This window comes from Heptranchias perlo, chromosome 29 (genome assembly GCF_035084215.1).
Source record: "Heptranchias perlo isolate sHepPer1 chromosome 29, sHepPer1.hap1, whole genome shotgun sequence".
Classification (NCBI taxonomy): Eukaryota; Metazoa; Chordata; class Chondrichthyes; order Hexanchiformes; family Hexanchidae; genus Heptranchias; species Heptranchias perlo.
Genome location: NC_090353.1, coordinates 22,516,491 through 22,532,822, shown reverse-complemented (window position 1 = coordinate 22,532,822; position 16,332 = coordinate 22,516,491). Strand labels below are relative to the sequence as shown.

Here is a 16,332-nt window from a genome sequence, read left to right as displayed (position 1 = left end):
CCATCTTAACGTAAGCATTTTTCGAAATTTGCATAAATTAATTTTGCAAATGGTTTCTGAACGTAAAAGTGTGTTTATTTGGAAACAAAACAAAGTTGAGGTACAAGTAAATGCACAACGTTAATCCCCTCAAACTCATTTGCATGTGTACAGTTCATATTTGTTTTAGTCTAGTTTATTTGCCATCTTGTTTCTTTAACTGACTAACCTGACATGCATCACGTTTAAGAATTTTAAAGTGACTTTATTGGATAATGTCGATACAGACTTAGCTCCAGGTACAGCCTGAAGCCCTCTGCTTACATTGCCCACTGTGGGAAGCCCACACTACAGCAAATGCTGCTGCTGTCCAAATTTTAACAATAAACTTTTTGTATTTTCACTTTGGTTTTCCATTCCATCTTACACGTTTGTTATAACAGATTCAGTAAGTGAAACAGTTGCATCATTGCGGCATGATTAGCATGCATGCTTACTACCCTGGTAAAGTGTTTTGCAAGCAACTATAATGGGTGGTAATGGGCCATCAGCAATATACAGGGCATTCTATATTTTTATTCAGCAAAATTGTAATTTTAGTGGCAGATTGTAAGAGTTTATGGGAGTGCAATTGGACATGGCCGGGGAAGCAAAACAGGCAGAATCACTTTTGCCGCCAGTTATACGACACGCCCGGCATTCAGTTCTATTGAAGTCAATGGGACTGAATATTGGACGAGGCATGTAACGGGCAAACAACGCGATACCGTCGGTTTTGCGTCACCGCCCATGTCCAATTTCACCCACGTTGCCTTCACAATAACTTTGCCCAGATAAATGAACTGCTGTTAAGTGTCTCTTTCAGTGAAAAGATGTGATGAGTTCTTGGTCTCAGTTCCTTTGTATATAAAAGAGTTAAGTATAAGCTGCTTACAACCGATTGGTTTATGCATGGGTGTTTTTGTCCGTTATAAGCGATAATTCCAATATTAATGTAATTGTGATTTTGCTGCATGTAGCAATATTGGTGTAATTGCAGTCGGACAGGCACTTGGGGATCACTATTCATTGCTGAGTAGCTCTAGGCTAGAATATAAAAAGGTCAACCACATGATTTGTTATTTGCATAGCTGAAACCAGTTCTGAGAGAGACAGGGCCAATCTTAACCCTGCCCGCTTGGCAGAAACAGGACAGGTGGGCAGTTAAAATCGGCCAAGGGATCACCCGCTGGCGAACTGCACTGATTCCATGGGCTACGATTTTAACCTGCTCTTCTGAGCAGTGGAGATGGAGGCCTGACTGCTATTGTAACCATATCTCTGAGTGAGGAAGCTATTATGGCTTACCCGCCAGGTCCACCTAGCAGGAAAAGAAGTCAGGGCCAGAAGAGGCCAAAAAAGGTAAGTGATTTTACTTTTTTTTTACTTTCCTTGCGGGGTCAGGAGGAACAGAAGTGCTACCCGCCATTGCCCTCCCGCTCGCTGGCGAGCTTCCACTTCCTGCCGATTTTGATGGGAAGCTAACCAGAGGCATGCAGGTGAGGCCCGGAAGTTAAAATCTGCTGAGGTCAGGATGGTTTGCCACCTATCTCAGCTCACGCCTGACCAATTTTGCATAGTCGCAATCAATCTGAAATGAAGTGAAGCTACCGAGTGTACATGAATCAGAGATATAAATACCACCTTTAATGTTGCAGGATGCTTTACAAAGAGGAACTGGACACCAAGCAGGAGTTTGAGAGGAGCATTCGGAGAGGTGCAAACCATCCAGTGAAGAAGTAGGTTTTGAGAATGCTTTTCAAACTGGGGAAAGATGGAAGACTTTGGGAAAGAAATTCCAGAGTGGTGGAACGTTGTAACAGAAGTATCTGCCACTGATGGTGGATCGGAGAGAAGGAGGGACATACAGAAGCCCAGTGATGGATGAACAGAAAGTGTGAGCTGGTACCTAAGACTACAGAATGTTGAATAAATAGGAATGGGCAAAGCCATAGAAGGATTTATAGACAAGGGAATCAATGTGCTGGGGGTTGGGGAGCTGGTGAAAGTTGCTAAGGGCAGAATTGATAGGAGAATGGTATATAGTGCAATATAGGATGTGGGTAGCGGAGATTGGGGTGAGTTGGAGTTTGTGTAGGGTGAAGCTTATAAAGCCAGCAAGAGAGTGAGTATTAGAACAGTTGAATGGGGGTTTCAGCAGTGGCAGGGGTAAGCTGCCTTGTTGATAGACTACATTTGAGATTTGAGGCTCAGCTCAGGTTCAAACAGACCACTGTGGTTGTACAAGACCAGGTTCAGCTGAATGAGCAGCAGGGAAAGGGGATGGAATTTTGAGCTAAGATGCAAAGTTTGTGGTGCACCCAAATGGATAGCTGTCTTGCCAATGTTGAGCTGGAGAAAGTTTCAGCTTATCAACTCCCTAATGTTCCTTTAAAAAGCTGGAAGTAGGTTTTCCTGAGTTATTTTTCAGGAAAATAAGTCTATAAAACACTGGTTCGGCCACAACTGGAGTATTGTATCCAGTTCTGGGCACCGCACTTTAGGAAAGATGTGAAGGCCTTAGAGATGGTGCAGAAAAGATTTACCAGAATGATTCCAAGGTTGAGGGACTTTAGTCACGTGGATAGACTGGAGAAGCTGAGGTTGTTCTCCTTGGAACAGAGAAGGTTGCAAGGAGATTTGATAGAGGTATTCAAAATCATGAAGGGTCTAGGCAGAGTAGATAGAGAGAAACTGTTCCCATTGCCAGAAGGGTCAAGAACCAGAGGACATAGATATAAGGTGATTGGCAAAAGAACCAAAGGTGACATGAGGAAAATCTTTTTTACCCATCGAGTGGTTAGGATCTGGAATGCACTGCCTGAGGGGGTGGTAGAGGCAGATTCAATCATGGCCTTCAAAAGGGAACTGGATAAGTACTTGAAAGTAAAAACTTTGCAGGGCTACGGGGATAGGGCGAGGGAGTGGGACTAGCTGGATTGCACTTGCATAGAGCCGGCGCGGACTCAATGGGCCAAATGGCTCCTTCCATGCTGTAACCTTTCTATGATTCTATGAATCTTCTAACAAAGCACCACACTACATCACAAATGAGAAATTATTAGGGATGAAGTAAGCCAATAATTTCTACGGTGAAACCTTTGGAAATGGAGGAAGCTAAATCTTGAAAAGTATGTATATTTCCATGGTAACATTGTAGAATATGGGGTAGAAATTGGTATGCGTTGCACCTGTTTTTCGAGCGTAAAACGGGCACAAAGTATACCAATTTAGCAATAGGACGGTCTACGTCCAATCTGCGCAGGCATTGGTCTTACTGCTAAATTCATGGGGGCTTTTTTTTTAGGCGTCCAGGCACAGACCAAAACCTACCCCCATGAGTCATAATGCACCCATGAGTAATTTGCTCAACATCTATTACGCATATTAACAAGTTTAAAAAGTGTCGGTTTTAAACACGATTACATATTTTTATGAGAATTTAATGGGAAATTGAATTTAATTACTATTATATTTGGTTTCTTTTTCTCTTTAAGGACCTCTGCTGCCACCGCAAGTGGTCTTTCAATCTGAGGAAAATTATGAATGTGAAAACTCCACCAATTGCTGAAGCTGCGAGTTGTAGCCAGACATGTTGGGGATTCAGGGACTGCTTTAGACTCGTAGGAGTTTTGGATTATCACAAACTCTTCATTCATTCTGATTGATACAAAATATGCCAGTAAGCATGTCAGTAAGTAAGTCTACATGTATTAAAAGATGTGATTGTTCAGAAATGGGGGTGTCTCCCTCAAAATGAGCATGAGTCTGGGACTGAAACATCCATAGCTCCTATTGGTGCTGCCCTCGTAGTAAGCGTATACAACCAGGGTAGAAGGGTTCAAAGGCCAATTTCAAGCAGTTTGGATCATTTTTAATTGACCTGTCCTTTTAAAATATATTGTGAATACACATTGGGGTAGAATTTCCGCTGAGTTCTCCCAATTTCCTGCTGTAACTTCGGCAGAAGCCCTGCAGTGATGGTGTAAATGGCCATTAACATCATTTCTGCAGGGTTTCCGCTGATCTTCCACCAAATTTATGGTGGGAGATCGAGAGAGCCCTGGTGGAAATTCCAGGTGATTGTCTTTCTGCGTATTCTGCCAGGCCACAGGCTGTCTATATATAGAGGCACAGCAATAAATGTGGCTTTTTTTGTTCCAGCTTTAAAATTTAAAATGCAATTCATTTTTTTCAGTTCAAGTGAGGAAATATCTAATTCCTGATGATCTAGTGGGAGGTGTCCAATGCAGTCGTTTAGTACTGTTGTTTACTGGCTTATCTATGTGTGCTGTGGTGAGGGGAGGAAGATATATTCAGTCTCTGGCAGAATAAAAATGAGTCAGCATTTACTTTCTCTAACAGATAGTAGGAGAACGAGATACATATTCATTCCACAATGGTCCAACAAAATTTAGGATGAGATCACGTCTACAGCTTTCTGAATAACCAAATTTTAGGCCACCTGGATCCTCTAAAACTGAATTCTAAAGAATTAAAATTTCCCCTCCCTACAGAGGTCTTAAATTGTCAATCATAATTTATGTCATTTGTTCTGAGTCAGTACCAGAAGCTATCCTGTGCAGCATGAGTAATAACTATTGTGCTGGCTACTAGATCACACATGACATTGTGCTATACCTAAGGGGATGAATGTATATATAGAATATAATGGAAGGGCAGGGTGAATTGCACATTATGTATACAATCCCAAGCTGCTGAAAACTAGCAAAGAATTAGAAATGAGCCTTGTTCAACATTCAGGAAGTCTGAAATTCAGGTAATTGCAAAAACAGAATCTGAGGTTATATCACACATCTGGGAAGGGGATGGCACAGTTAGATAGAAATGTTGTCATTAAACCACTAAGGATCAGTGAGTGGGTGAAAATTTTGCCTTCTTTGCAAAGAAATTTTGTCACTAAGAGCAGTTTTATGATTTGTAATTGTGGAAATTCCTCACACCAGGCTTTTTTAAGTTTTATCTTCTAGTATTGAATTGGACAGAAGAGCCCATAGAAGTTGGTCGATAAGTTCACTTGGGTCCTTTTAACTTCCATTACATGGAACTCTATAACAAAGCTTTCCAATAGGCTCAATAATATTAACAATATAAAACTGACATGCTATGGTAGTGGCCTAAGACTTCTGAGGGAGGTACTGCAATATCTAACTACACTTAAATAGCCAGCAGACTTTACATAATTCCCCTTCACTTACCTTCTCCACTGCCTCCTCCACCCTCACTTTTAAGAAGTGCAAGGAACTCATGGATTTCTTTGTCTCTAAGATAGAGATCATCCATTCAGCTGCTTCTACTGTTTACCTCCCTTCCCCCTACCAGTAAGCCAAACCTCTACACAGTCCTATCCCCACCCTGGCCCTGAACGTTTTCTCTCTCTAGTTTCTCCCTCATCTTCTCCACCACCCTCTCTAAGCTCATCTCATTCATCAGACCTACCTCCTGCTCCCTCAATCCCATTGCCACTCAACTCTTGATCACCCAACTTCTCTTCCTGGCCCCATTTTAGCCAATATTGTAAATGGTACCCTTTCCTCAAATGTTGTCTGCCACCATCATCAACCCACCCCCCTCAACTCAACCCTTCTGTCCTCACTAGCTACCATCCTATCTCCAACCTCTTTTTCCTATCCAAGGTCCTTGAACATATCGTCGCCTCCCACATCCATGTCCACCTCTCCCGCAAATCCATGTTTGAATCCCTCAAATTAGTTTCTGGCCCTTCTACAGCCCCAAAACAGATTTAACCAAAATCACACATGACATTTTCTGTGACTATTATCCCTCCTCATTCTCCTTTGACACCATTCGACTATATCTTCCTCATCCAACACCTCTCCTCTGTTTTTCAGCCTCATGGGACTGCTCTTGGTTCCACGCTCACCTGTCCATTCGTAGCCAGTGCATCTCTAGCAATGGCTTCTCTTCCCACCCCTGCATCAATCTATGCTTGCCCCTCTCCTCTTCCTCATCTATATGCCGCCTTATGATCACCCAAAGTTGGAGATATTAGGAAGGATGATCAAAACCTTGGTCAAATAGATAGCTTTTAAGGAAAATCTTAGAGGGAGGCAGAGAGGCAGAGAGGTAGAGGGATTTAGGGAGGGAACTCCATTCAGCAGGACCTAGACAACTGAAGGCATGGCTCCCAATGCAGACATGCAGTCAGTATCCACGGGTATGCCAACGACATCCAGCTCTGTCTCACCACAACCTCTCTCAACCCCTCCACTGCCTCTGTGTTGTCAGGCTGCTTGACAAACAAACAATCAGACTTGGATGAGCCAGAACTTCCTCCAGCTAAACACTGTCTTCACTTCATCACAAACTCCTTACCCTTGCCACTGATACCATTCTCCTCCCTGGTCATTGCCTCAAGCTGAATCAGACTGTTCGCAGCCTCAGCGTTCTGTTCAACCTGAGCTGAGCTTCCAATTCCATATGCTCTCCATCACAAAGGCCACCTACTTCAGCCTGCGTAACATCACCCGCCTCTGACCCTATCTCAGCCCAGCCCCATTAAAACCCTCATTTGCACTTTTGTCACCGCCAGACTCAATTTAAAATTCTCATAGCTCTATTTAAATCCCTCCACGCCTTCCCCTGCCTCAATCACTGAAACCTCTTCCAGTCCTACAATCCCATGCACTGTATTTTTCCTTCCTCTTGCTCCAGCCTCTTGTGCATCCCCCTCCTTTTGCCCCACCATTGGGAGCTGTGCCTTCAGCTGTCTGGAATCCCCTCCCTAAATCCTTCTGCCTCTCCACCTCCCTCTCCTCCTTTAAAACCTTCCATAAAACTCATCTCTTTGACCAAGTCACCACTCCGACTATCTCCCTCTTTGGCTTATCATCTATTTTCCTTTTGTCTCTGTGAAGTGCCTTGGGACGTTTTCCTAGTTAAAAAGTTGCTGTTGTTGTAAATGGCCTGGATCCTTACAGCTGTTATCAAGCTGAGACAATTACAATTTATATATAGATTTTATTAGATATTGCAGATTTTAATGGAGTACTGTCGCCATGGTAAACCATCTTACAACATTCTTCACAATCTTTAGGCACTGAGCAGGCAATAGTGCTGTCAGCAGCAGAATTATGCATCAATTACTTATGTTATTTTTGTTACTTTCTTCTTTCCCTTCCATATATGATTGGCTCAGAGGTTTATCCTTTGTCTTCACCTCAGATTGTCTAGCTATGTGTTTGGCAATATTTCCTCAAGTTTTTGAGATGTTGGCCGGTAACCTTGAACAACTTCACTTCAGTCCTTTAAACTTCCAGTACATGAAACTCTATAACAGTGTTCACTAAGGCAAATCTTCCCCCTGATTGTAGAGTCAATATTATTGGGCATGCTGTTACAATCATCTGTCATTTTGAATTTACTGAATCCATATTCCATAGGCCGCAACATAAAGACAGCCTTTTTATAGTCTGACGTGGCCAATTTGAATATATAATATAATTCATAGCTCATTTAAATCTCACATATAATTTAAGAATATCAAAATATCTGGGTGCAAAATATAGCAACTGGTGAATGGATCACCCAAAAAAGAATCACAGAATCATAGAAATTACAGTACAGAAGGAGGTCAGTGTATTGCTTCAATTGGCACTGTCTCATGGGTTGTATTTTCCTCTGTTTAAAAAAGAAATGTTCAGTTTTCTTCATAATTTGCCACTAATGAAATTGCAGGAGCATGTTTTTGAAAGATGCAATCCTTCAGAATACAATTTAGCTGGAATGAAAAAATAATATCCAGTTATGGTGTATCTGTAACAATCATCCTTTCATGCTTCTCAGACAGCTAATGATCTACTTAACAGATATAAATATTGTAAAAAAATGTTTCAGTGAGAAGTCCATATTGGAGAACATATTTGAGGGAAAAATAGTATTATTTCAGAACTTTACCTTTTACAAAACTCATATAAATTACAAACTCAAATATTCTCAATGTTGACAATTTTATTTAACAAAACTGTGGAATATATTTCTAATGCTGAGAGTGCACCACACTTTCTAAATTTCATCTAATCAGTGTCATTCTCATTCCAACTTGTAATCAAGGCTCTTTTGGCATTCCATATTCCCGTAACATTTCTGCTTTATAGTCAATAATAATTGTTTATGGATGCAACTTCTCCATTTTTTTCCCCAGATAATCAGAGAGGAAAAATAGATGACAAATTTTTAATTTAAATAGAACGGACATTCGCACCACTTATATTTCAATAGTGACTCTTTTTTTCTAATAACGTGTGGCTACGTGCAATATTCAGTTTTGTTCAAGCAATGTTTGCTCCTGATCTTATTAGAGAACACAATTTTTCATCTGTTGAAAACTAATCTTCTTTACTTTCCTTCTTGCTTTGAAGAACAGAAACTGATAATAAATAATCTAATCATTATTGCGGTGGATCTTACAGACTGATTGAGGAAGGAGTCAAATTAAAATGGCTCTGTAATATTCTGGCACTGCTGTAGCAATACTTTGAAATGTTCCTGTTTGTAAAGCTCACTAACACCAACTTTAACTCCTGGCCAGTTTTCAACAGGTGAGTTCAGTTCAAAACTCACCCACTTCAGCTTGGGGTATTTTAACTCCTAGGCCTAGTTATAAGTACACCGGCAGATTTCCCACTGAATTGGCTGACCCAACGGGAAGCCCACTCACTTCCAGGGCACAATTTCCAGCAGGTCATTCAGAGGCCGATTTAAAACGGGAATGCACCTCATGAAGGGAGGTTGCATTCCCTTGTGGCTTGTTTTCTTTTCAAGATGGTGGAAGAAGAGTCTTCTCCGAAATGGATAGGAGGCAGGCACCAAGGTTCTGCGAAGTTTCCCTGGAGGTGCTTATGGAAGAAGTGAGGGCGAGGAGGAAAGTCCTGTTCCCCAGCAGTGGAGGGTTACCAAACACGTTCTCCGTCAGGCACGGAGAGAGATTTCAGAGACTGTCAGCTCCAGGAGTGTCATGCCAAGTACTGATACAGTGCAGGAAGTGTTTCAGTGTCCTCAATAGAGTAGCAAGGGGTGTGTACAGCTATCTCTCTCTCTCTCTCTGTACAACATATGGCAGCAGTCCCTTCCCCCTCCCCCACCACTCTCAACAATTCCCTTCCCTTCATCACTTCCTGCACCACCCAGCACAAGAACATACTAAACCACCGCTCATTCTCATTACAAACACACACTCACCTCTTCATTGCTTCCATCACATCAGCTACAAGCAGCATTCTCTTCTCACTTGGTAACCTTAGCAGAATCAGCAACTGCCCTCAGGACTCCTTCCTCACTTCATACCCCACACACTTACATCCCATTCAACACATGCTCATCGTGCTTGCATCTTACTTCTTCTCACTCTCAGCATATGCACTATCAGCACAAACCCCACACATCTGCCCTCTCCTTTCCGTAGCAGTTCACTAAAATTCACCTTCTCTTTCCGCAGGACGAAACGGTGCACAGTAATCGTGAGAGGAGCAAGACCGGGGGAGTACCACCCAACTGCATGATCCTCAACACAACAGAAAGCCCAAGACATTAGTGAGCCTGCTAGAGCTGTGCACATTGAGCATTTCGAGCTGAAGGCTTCACTGAGACTGAGAAGGGTCTCTGACAATTACTTGTCATGAAGCACGGGGAAAATGCACATTCAGCCAGCTTGACTGCATCAAATTACATTGTGATGCATGTGTTCTGCAACTGTGCAGCCTTCCAATGCCATCCTAACTCTTGTCCTTTTTTTCTTTCCTCTAGGCCCTTCTCAACAGCCAGAGCTCCTGAGGAGGACACCTCAGAGGAGAGTCTCTCTGAGGTGTCAGAGTCACGCGCTCAAACATTCACAAGCACAAGCACAGAGATTGGCACTGCAGCTGGGTTAGAGAACAAGGCATGTGGTGATGCACCTAGCACTAGTGTGCAGGAGCAGGTAGTGGTGACGGGAACAGTGCAGGAGACAGCTTGCTGCTCCAGATCTGATGAGGAGGACCGATATACAGACTTCAGCAGCCCAGCAAGTAGAATAAAACTGCTTGCCCCACACAAGTAGTCCTGCCAAGGAATTTCACCGCCATGGCTAAAAGTATGAAGGAGACCACTTCCAGCCTGAGTGGTGTCATCTCACACAGCATCACCACTCTGCAGTTGACCTTAGAGAGTGTGGCCACCTCCAGGGACACTGCAGCCGGGCCCTCACAACAGGAGTCTTTGTTGACACGCTTTGCAGCTTTAGTGGAAGCTCAAACCTCTGCCATTCAGACTCTGGGCTCAAACCTCTGTTCTGCCCTAGATGGACAGACATCCACCTTGGAGAGATTGGTGGAGCAAACAGACAGGGGCTTTCAAGGAGTCAATCATCCTATGCGGTTTGCCCTCCCACAGATCAGTGGAAGTGATCAGCCCCAGCCCCATGGGAGTGGCAGTGGCACAGCAAGACTGGCATGTGTTGACATCTCTTAGGATGTCAGCAGATTTGCGCTCTTGCCACCCCCTCAACCAGTGTACAATCCCAGATAGCCAAGCTGGGCCAGACCATCCCGGAAGAAGTTGAAGTGTAACAATCTGCAGTCGGATCCTGTCAGGCTGAAGCACCCAGGAGCCGCTGGCCATGGACATCTCACGGGTCCCCTAATGAGCAACATCAGCCTTCTGCTGAAGCCACGGGGGGAGCACCTCCGAAGGGTAGTAGAATGAGGAAACCTGCTATTAAGACAAGCATTATGGGTTGAACACTTGGGTATGAAAAATTTTTATTTCGATCATCTGTTTGTAAATAAATTCATCACGTTTTTTCACATTTGGGAGTTTGATGTGTGGTTTCTTTTCATTGCATCTAGTTAGGCTGCATTGTCCCCAGTGAGTGCCTTTCGCACACGAGTCAATGAGTTAAAATGGCAGTCAGCAGGTTTCGGCAGGAACATTGCGGTAAGTTGATTTTCACGATTTCAACTGCTCACCCACCCGATCCCACCGGGCGGGTTTGGTTAAAATCGGGGCCACCAGGTCTGACTTGGACAGAAATATTCACTTTTTAATCTGAACAATTGCACAAGTTCCTCATTAATAACCTTAACACCACATAAAAGTCTGTTTTTGTTCCCTCACTTTCTGCTTTTCGCTGATGCTGGTTAACCCATGTCTGGAGAGGTAGAAATCCACAGATCATTGCTAAACATGGACCAATAGTTTATCAGCACTTTCCACCAGACACGTGGCAGATGAAATTTAACTCAGAAAAATGCGAAGCGACACATTTCGGTAGGAAGAATGAGGAGAGGCAATATAAACTAGAGGGCACAACTCAAAAAGGGGTACGGGAACAGAGAGATCTGGGGATATATGTGCACAAATCGTTGAAGGTGGCAGGGCAGGTTGGGAAAGCAGTTAAGAAAGCATACAGGATCCTGGGCTTTATAAATAGGGGCATAGAGTACAAAAGCAAGGAAGTCATGATGAACCTTTACAAAACACTGGTTTAGCCACAACTGGAGTATTGTGTCCAGTCCTGGGCACCGCACTTTAGGAAAGATGTGAAGGCCTTAGAGAGGGTGCAGAAAAGATTTACTAGAATGATTCCAGGGATGAGGGACTCTAGTTACGTGGATAGACTGGAGAAGCTGGGGTTGTTCTCCTTGGGACAGAGAAGATTGAGAGGAAATTTGATAGAGGTATTTAAAATCATGAAGGATCTAGACAGAATAGATAGAGAAACTGTTCCCATTGGCGGAAGGAGCAAGAATCAGAGGACGTAGATTTAAGGTGATTCGCAAAAGAACAAAAAGTGACATGAGGAAAAATTTCTTTACACTGTGAATGGTTAGGATCTGGAATGCACTGCCCGAGGGGGTGGTTGAGGCAGATTCAATCGTGGCTTTCAAAAGGGAACTGGATAAGTACTTGAAAGGAAAAAATTTGCAGGTCTACAGGGATAGGACAGGGGAGTGGGACTGGCTGGATTGGTCTTGCATAGAGTGGCATGGACTCGATGGGCTGAATGACCTCCTTCCGTGCTGTAACCTTTCTATGATACTACTTGCATTACAATCCTTTTTTACTCATTTCCACTTTGTTGCTAAAATTATCAAACAGACGAAATATAAGCCCCATGCGGCATATGAAAAAAGTATGCACTATTCCAGTGGAAAACATCTAGCATAGTAAACATGGTGTACTGCTGTCAGAAACAAAACACTTATAGTTAGCATTTTGTTCTGTAGGGTACATTTGTTGAAAATGTGGCTTTTCACTGGCATCAGAAGTAAGTTTTTGTCTTTGTGCTGGCACAGTTGGTACATCCGTGCGAGCTTTACGTCAATCTGCTGGAGCACATCATTGTCCAAGCTCAAAAATTGACATTCTAATGTTTTTTTTAAATTGGTTAACAATAAGTCAACAAATTGTATTTCCCTGTTTCAAAGAGTTTCAATCACCCTGTAGCAGGGTGCCAGGAAGTGTGTGAGGGCGGTGCAAGCTAACTTGATCTGGAACACCCACTCTCTCTCCCTGTGGTGGGACATAATTTGAGGACAACCATTCTGTAGGACAGTAGGTTTTGTTCGCCAATGCTTCGTGTCCCATCGTTGAATTTAATAAGGCCAGACCATGCACAATATCGCACTTGTACAATTCCACAGCCAGCTGTTGTTTTAGAAATTTAAATTGTTTGAAAAAAGACAAGTGCCCTTGAAAGGACAAGAGTCCCACTATTGGTTAATGAGATAATCTGATATTGGAGATGGACAGAACTATATTGTCACATAAATTAACTGTAATCTTTATACAGTATCACATACCCGAGAACTAATAACAAATTCAGTACAATCAATATGTGCGCCACTTAGAATAGAAATGCAGCTTTATTAGCATGTCACACATGCTGTGCACATGCTGTAGGTAAGGATTAAAACAGGAATTTCCTTAGCAGTTACAATCACACTTAAGAAAGCAGACAAGCAGCCTAGGGACCAATGGCTCTTGGAACACTTTGATGCTTCATATACTCTAGCAGGTGGGATGTTTCTGACTTTGCAGCTAAGCTGAAGGCAGAATCCATTATTTATATTAGCAAATGGTTTGGGGTTGGATCAGAAAAGCATACAGTTGTGAGGCAATCGCCAGTCATTATTACCGCCATTACATGAAATTCGGCAGAATAATATTCAAATCAACTTTGTCCAAATTGGCATTCGCATCTGACATCGGAGTTAGCTTCTCAGCTATTCCCTCCCCCAATGGATCCAGCCAACAATGAACGCCTGTGTGACATATTTAATAAGTTTTGTACATCACAGATTGATGCACTGCCAGGTGTAGTAATAAACCAAGTAAAGCAGCAAGGTCCCAGGTTTGATCTCTAATCATGCTGAGTTAGTTGAGTTCAGGCAGCGTCAGTGAGAAACATGAGTAGCCGCAGATTCGCACTCCTGGTCACTTTCCAATGACCCTTGCTCACATGTGTGTTGGGTAAGGACTGCAAGAGGCTCAGCTGTGATGCCCCCACAGTCAAATAGTCTGCCAACATACACACTGTCCAAGCTCATTCAAGAATAATTGCCTCTTGGGTTATATACCATAGGGCTGTTGGGTGCCCATGGAACCAAACCCCAGCATGAACCATTATCTGCAGGATAGAAATGGGGGAAATTAAAGGAGAAGTGAAAAATACAGAGATCCATAGACATGTAATTAATACAGATATTAGACCACGTACTCAACAGGTTCTGTGTACAAACGTAAGCAGCACATGAGGGTGAATTTATTTTCCTGCCTTTATTTTTGTTGAATTTTTTGGTGGTTTCTTCTTTTTATGCCAAAACAGAAATTAATTCATAAACATAAGGAAACAGCAACAAAAATTAAAATACAGGTTTTATGCCCAGACAACTACCTGTTTATGTTGGCAAAAGGTTCAAATGACAAAGAAGCTGGTGTTTGTTATCTCTTTTCATGTTTTTCCCTCTTTGATACTTTCTTGTAAATGTTTATGTAACAATTTCCCTTTTTGTCTGTCTACATACACAAACTGTTTTTCAGAACTATCAAAATCAAAAGTACACATTTCCTTTGATTTCCAGCCCCCTGGCCTTCTGAGAATGATTTATGAAGCTTTCCTTAAAAAAAAGTTTAATGTTGTGATGTGTTTTCATAGTCCCTGAAAATTGCTGACAGATAATAATTGCAGTATTTGTTCATATTTCTGTTATCTTCTTTTGAGAAGGTTGAGAGGCGCATAGAAAAAGAGCTCTGTCAGGAAATGACTTTGAAGATTGTTACCATATTTCCTGAAATAGAAGAGTGAGATCCAACCGGCTTTTGGAATTGTGAGGTTATTACAGTATGTGGTATTTAGCGTTAATATTCGCAGCCTTAAAATAGAAACTGGGCTTTAAAATCAAGCAGGTTTCATTTAGAGCCATGCCTATTTCTTTAACCCACAGAAGCACTTCTTGCCAATTTCCTCAAAGTTTCCATGCAAATAGCTTTGAGCAGCTACATAATTCTACAGCTTTGCCTCTGGACCTTCTGGCAATTTTTAGCTACATACAGTTAATAATATTTTTCATCAGCAAGGATGCAGTAAAAGGGGATGTCTCATCAATGTCTTGCAAAAAAAACAATTAACATTAGAAGACACAACAAAAGGCAACAGCTCAGTCTGACCTAAGATGTTCTAAGCATTGTGTACCCTCACAACCAGTGACAAAACGCTCAGGAAATACTTTTTAATACACTATCTTTCAGAACAATACCTAAATTAATAAGAATTGTGGATGATTCCACAAGGATTGGTTTCCCTTCTGTTCATTTTTGCCTGTGTCAAACTGAGCCAGGATTCTGGTATCACACATCGCACTTATTGTACTTCATATGAGTTTTTGCAGTCTGGGTCAAGAATAACTTATCTTCCTTCTTTACTGTTTTTGTACTGCTTCCTTTCTAGAAATTCATAGTTACCCCAACAATGTAGAGATTTAAAATTTTATTCTGATTCTTTCAATTTGTTGCTGCAACATTTCATTCACCCTATTTGTGTTGGCACTAATGCTAACAGAAAAGAACTTTCCAGCACCACAATGCTAAAGCTTGTTTCATTTGGTAGTGCAGCACGGAATGGTGAGCCACAAGCTAAAACTTATTAGGGTCGATTTTAACCCTGCCCGCCTGGCATCAACCGGCTGGGCGGGCAGTTAAAATGGCCCGTGCTGCCTTCTCATGGGTTGCGATTTTAACGTGCTCTTCAAGAGGGACACCTGCCGGAAGACAGCTGGGTCCTTCTTTAAACATGCAGAGTGGGCTCCGAAGACATCATCGCCTGACAGGGGTGTGCGCAGGGAGCCATTATAGATTCCCCAACAGGCCAAACTGGCAGCAAGAGGAGCCGGGAGCAGAAGAGACCCAGAAAGGTAAATAGGTTTTATATTTTTTTTGTGTATTTGTGAACCAGGAGGAGCAGGAGTGCTCCCCCAGACCCCACAAGGAAGCCTTGGGTCTCCCCTGACCTGGGCGCCCTACCTCCTCCCTCAATTTTGAGGCCCTCCCGATCCGCCACAACCCACCCTCTTCCCAACCACTTATCTGAGTGCAGGGGACTGTTGAGCAACAGCAGCCTCCTACTGTCCGACATATTGTTCCCTCCCACTGGCCAGCTACCACTTCCCGCTGGGATCGGGTGAGAGACTGTTGGGCCTATACAGATGGGGCCCATGAGTTAAAATCTCCAAGTAAGTTAACTTTTTTTTAATAAAAGTAGCTCTTTATTGATCAGGAGCAGGGATCAGTTGTAGCAGGCCTACAGACCTTCCCCCACCACCTCCCCCTTGCCAACACAGACTGGAGTTTGAACCCTACGATCTCTTGGTCTAGATGGCTTAGCTTACACACTGGACAAATGACATATTGGCAGAGACCTGAGAGAGAGTAACTACTCGTTCCCAGCTAGGGTGAAATACACGATGCAGGGAGTCTGGAAATAATTTTAAATAAAAGCTTTTGCCATACATGGCTGGAGTTCAGAGTGGAGTGCTCCCTGGACACTCTGTAATATTCTTCCAGGAGCACATGAATGGCCCCAGGTGAGTCACCCTCCTGTTCGCCTTCCCTCCCTGTGGGGAAGAGCCTTGCCTCCATAGGGAAAGATCACATGAGAAACGTCAGAAAGAAACCTGTGACGTACAAATTCAGTAGCACAGCAAGTAGATGCATCAATGCACTGCAGCACCATACTACTCCTAAAACTGGGATTTTAAAAACAATTCATATCATGAAGACCTCACCATGCAACCCTTA

General features: G+C 42.8%; 1 long non-coding RNA gene across 1 annotated transcript; it reads right to left on the bottom strand.

The window, feature by feature from the left end:
• Window positions 1-7,000: 7,000 nt before the first annotated feature.
• On the bottom strand, window positions 7,001-9,126 carry LOC137299765 (uncharacterized). The gene is made up of 2 exons (XR_010957975.1): window positions 8,720-9,126; window positions 7,001-7,780 (listed from the first exon to the last, which is right to left on the bottom strand). It is a non-coding gene; the product is annotated as an uncharacterized lncRNA (long non-coding RNA).
• Window positions 9,127-16,332: the final 7,206 nt, after the last annotated feature.